The sequence below is a fragment of the Athene noctua genome, unplaced genomic scaffold (assembly GCF_965140245.1).
Source record: "Athene noctua unplaced genomic scaffold, bAthNoc1.hap1.1 HAP1_HAP1_scaffold_244, whole genome shotgun sequence".
Lineage (NCBI taxonomy): Eukaryota > Metazoa > Chordata > Aves > Strigiformes > Strigidae > Athene > Athene noctua.
Window position 1 is genome coordinate 110001 of NW_027437709.1, and position 5000 is coordinate 115000.

Sequence of the window (5000 nt, forward strand, 5' to 3'; positions counted from 1 at the left end):
CCCCCTCCGCCATCATCGGGCTCTCGGGGGACCGGGGGGGGACGGGGGTAACCACCCACGGTAGTCTCACAGCTCGGCTCCCCCCCCCAGTATCCAGCGTTCAAGTGCCGCCAGCCGCCTCCGGCCACCGGTCTTCGGCCTCTCCCGTGCACCTCTGCCCGTCCTTTTCTCACCACTCGGCAGCGACCGCCCCAACGCCGCCCGGCTTCGTGCCGTTCGGCATCTCTCTGGGTGCTCTCGGTTCCGTGCACGCTCGCCTGACAGAGCACCGGCTTGAGAACCGTGCCCAATTCCCCGGGGGAAACCACCGTCTGCGGCCGCCCAGCATTCCACTTGGCCGGCTAAGCCGCGTGCCCTCGCTCGGTGGCGCTTGTCTGGAGCAGAGACGCCTCGTGCCCCTATATAAGGAGAATATGGGTCCGCGCCGGAAAGGGGCGCTTAAAGGCAGTGTCTGCCTGCCAGCGGGGGAGGCGCTGCAGAGACGCCGACTCTTACGATGACCTAACTGGAGGCAGCGCGAAACAGCGACCCCTTGGAGGAACTGCCGGAGCCAACAGGTCTGCCCGCGCTCTAAGTCCCGAAGGAGCCGGGTAGACCTGGCAGCCCTTTCGACGGACGCTGAGCCGGCCGCCGGCAACGTGGAGCCGGGTACACCTAGCGGCCACCGCCGGTCGCCTCGGAGGTGGGTAGACCTGACGGCCGCCTCACGCCCCGGAGGCGGGTAGACCTGACGGCCGCCTCACGCCCCGGAGGCGGGTAGACCTGACGGCCGCCACACGCCGCGGAGGCGGGTAGACCTGACGGCCGCCACACGCCCCGGAGGCGGGTAGACCTGACGGCCGCCTCACGCCGCGGAAGCGGGTAGACCTGACGGCCGCCTCACGCCCCGGAGGCGGGTAGACCTGACGGCCGCCTCACGCCCCGGAGGCGGGTAGACCTGACGGCCGCCTCACGCCCCGGAGGCGGGTAGACCTGACGGCCGCCTCACGCCGCGGAAGCGGGTAGACCTGACGGCCGCCTCACGCCCCGGAGGCGGGTAGACCTGACGGCCGCCTCACGCCCCGGAGGCGGGTAGACCTGACGGCCGCCTCACGCCCCGGAGGCGGGTAGACCTGACGGCCGCCACACGCCCCGGAGGCGGGTAGACCTGACGGCCGCCTCACGCCCCGGAGGCGGGTAGACCTGACGGCCGCCTCACGCCCCGGAGGCGGGTAGACCTGACGGCCGCCACACGCCCCGGAGGCGGGTAGACCTGACGGCCGCCTCACGCCCCGGAGGCGGGTAGACCTGACGGCCGCCTCACGCCCCGGAGGCGGGTAGACCTGACGGCCGCCTCACGCCGCGGAGGCGGGTAGACCTGACGGCCGCCTCACGCCCCGGAGGCGGGTAGACCTGACGGCCGCCTCACGCCCCGGAGGCGGGTAGACCTGACGGCCGCGTCGCGCCCCGGAGGCGGGTAGACCTGACGGCCGCCTCACGCCCCGGAGGCGGGTAGACCTGACGGCCGCCACACGCCCCGGAGGCGGGTAGACCTGACGGCCGCCTCACGCCCCGGAGGCGGGTAGACCTGACGGCCGCCTCACGCCGCGGAGGCGGGTAGACCTGACGGCCGCCTCACGCCCCGGAGGCGGGTAGACCTGACGGCCAGCCTCACGCCCCGGAGGCGGGTAGACCTGACGGCCGCCTCACGCCCCGGAGGCGGGTAGACCTGACGGCCGCCTCACGCCCCGGAGGCGGGTAGACCTGACGGCCGCCACACGCCCCGGAGGCGGGTAGACCTGACGGCCGCCACACGCCGCGGAGGCGGGTAGACCTGACGGCCGCCTCACGCCGCGGAGGCGGGTAGACCTGACGGCCGCCTCACGCCCCGGAGGCGGGCAGACCTGTCGGCCGCTTCACGCCCCGGAGGCGGGTAGACCTGGCGGCCGCGTCGTGCGAGACATTTTTGTTTCGATAGATGCCAATGAAATCCGAAAAAAAATAAATGAAAAGGGAAATTTTTTTTCTTAACGCACCCCCGCACCCCCGCGCCCCGCCGCGCTCTCATGTGCACGCAGCACCAGCCCCCCCACCCCCCCGCCCCGACCCGTTGGCTGCCATGCAGTCGCTGGCATCATTCGCTGCCCGCCCCCTCGGCCGCCAGTCAGCCCCTCTGCGCCGCGCCACTCCGCGCCGCACGGCGCCGCCCGCCACTCCCCCCCCCGCTTCCCGCGGCTGCCAGGGGACCCGGCAGAAGCGGCGACGTTCCCCGCACCTCACCCCCAACGGAGACGCCCGTCTCGCTGGAGCGAGTTCGCATCGGGAACCGGGCGCTTTTCGCCGGGTCGGGGTCCCGGCGCTGCCGGGCGGTCCTCGGCTTCAGCTGTTGGTTTCGCAGCGTGGGTTTAGCTTTAGTCTCGGGGGAGGGGGGGTGTGGGGGGGGGTGCGTGTGTGTGTTTTTATTTTGTTTCTTTCCCCCCGCCTTTCGCTGTGCCGCAGAGGCGTGGGCACCGGGCGCCCTTCACCGGGTCCGGGTCCGGGTCCGGGTCCGGGTCCGGGTCCCGGCGTTGCCAGGCGCTCGCTGGCATTCGCGTTTAGGTTTTTTTCGACGGGGTTGGGGTGGGGGGGTGGGAAGGGGGCTCCCGGGCTTTATGTGTGGGAATGGGGGGTGTGTGCGCGTGTGTGTGTGTGTGTGTGTGTGTGTTGTTCGGATTGTTGTTTTGTTGTTTGTTCCCCCCCCCCCCCCCCCCCCCCCCGCCGCGACACACACGCGCTCGGACACACACGCAGAGACACAGAGAGAGAGAGAGAGAGAGAGAGCGCGCGCGCGAGAGAGAGAGACACAGGCGCGCGCACACACACACACACACGCACACACAGACACAGACACACGCACGCGCACACACACAGACACCCCCAGCCCCCCACCCCCCCAGCCCCCCGACCCCCACCGTCGCCCGCGCGCCCGAAGAGCCGTTGGTCCCCGCCCCACCGCTGCAACCTCCGGAGCTGCAGGGCGGTGGGTGCGGCCGCCAACCGACCGCAGCCTCCTCGGCGCCGCGGAGCACTACGGCTGGGGGGTGGGGGATCGGGGGCGGTTTCTGTTACACCACCACCACCACCACCACCCGCCCTCGCTGCTCTCCCTCCCACCCCTTCGGCGTTCGTTTGGCTTTCAACCCGCGGCGGGAACGGAGCAGGCGGGCAGGAGGGCGGGCGGCCGAGCGACCGACTGAGGAAGGCGGGGAGCCGGGCCGCGGGCACGGCGCGGCAGGGACTCGGCAGCTGCGGGGGCTCAGCGTCCAAAACACGCGCCACCCATCATCGCCGCCGCCGGCGGGAGGCCCCTCCGGGCCCCCCGGCACGGAGGCGGCGGCGGCGACGCCGCTGGGTCCTAAGGTCTCCCGCCTTCCTTCCCTGGAGCGGCCAATGTGCTGCTGCTGGTGGAAAGCGGGCCGGAGGTAGGGGGCGGCCGGTCTCCTCGCGAACCCCGGGGGTGGCAGGGGGCGGCCGGTGTCACGGTGGACCTGGTGGCGGGAGGGGTGGGGGTTGGGGGGGGGTCGGCAGGGGGGTCGACAGAGCTCGTTGCGGCGGTGGGGGGGCGGGGGGGGGGGGGGGGTGGTGGGGGGGTGGTGTTGGTGGGGAGCGGTTTCTGTTGTTACACACACACCCCCGCCCCGTCGCTGCTCTCCCTCCCACCCCTTCGGCGTTCGTTTGGCTTTCAACCCGGGGCGGGAACGGAGCAGGCGGGCAGGAGGGCGGGCGGCCGAGCGACCGACTGAGGAAGGCGGGGAGCCGGGCCGCGGGCACGGCGCGGCAGGGACTCGGCAGCTGCGGGGGCTCAGCGTCCAAAACACGCGCCACCCATCATCGCCGCCGCCGGCGGGAGGCCCCTCCGGGCCCCCCGGCACGGAGGCGGCGGCGGCGACGCCGCTGGGTCCTAAGGTCTCCCGCCTTCCTTCCCTGGAGCGGCCAATGTGCTGCTGCTGGTGGAAAGCGGGCCGGAGGTAGGGGGCGGCCGGTCTCCTCGCGAACCCCGGGGGTGGCGGGGGCGGGGGGTGGGGGGGTGGGATGGGGCGGGGGGTGGCGGGGGGGGGTGGGTGGGCTGGGGGGTGGGGGGGGCGGCCGGTGTCACGGTGAACCTGGTGGCGGGAGGGTTGGGGGGGGGGGGGGGGGGGGCGGGCTCGTCGCGGGCCAAGCGGCGGTGTTGGGGGGGCGCCGCCGGTCTCACGGAGAAGCACGTGGCGGGTGGGGCGGCTTTGGCGGGATGGGGGGGCGGCCGTATACGCGTGCGCGCGCGGGCAGCCCCAGGCAGACGGCTTCGGGCCGGGCAGCTTGTGGGGGTGCGGGGCAGGCGGGCGCACGTGCGTGGGCAGAGCGTGAGCTCCTGAACCGTTTCTGAATCGATGCCCTAGCGCTGGTCAGGCTTCCGCTTGACCTCTCCGTTCGTGATTCTCGTCGCGTGTTTTCAGGTCCGCGTTCGATCCCGTCTCAGCCGAACTCTTCCCTGCCGGTTCCGACCCTCGCGTCCGTACGCTAGCCGGCAGCTGCGCTGGCCCCGTCGCCTCCCCAGTTGAAGGTGAGATCACGAGGGGCGCTGCATAAGCCAGGCCTCGCCTCGCCGCTGGCCTGCCTACCGGCTCGAAAGCTGCAGGAGACCCCCTCGCGTGAGAGCCCACCAGCCACGGCCCGGCCCAGGCCCATCACGTCCTAGTCCAGGCGTGACTTCGCCGCGAGAGGCTCAGGCCACGGCCTGCTCCCTGCCTTGGAGCTACGCGGGTGCCCGTGTCATCCCGAGCCGCCGCCTGCTTCAAGCCAGGGCCCGCTCGGGCACGGCGTGACGTCACAGGCAGCTCGGGAGCCCGGGCCCGGAAGCGCCCTGTTACCCCTCCTCGGCTACTTGTGACGTCACAAGGGGCAGGCGGCGGGGAGCGCGGGGGCTGCCGGGAGGGGGTGGCGGGAATGCCGGCCAGAGACCCGGCCGTGCTGGGACCCCACGCGGACGCAGACACCGGTCGATG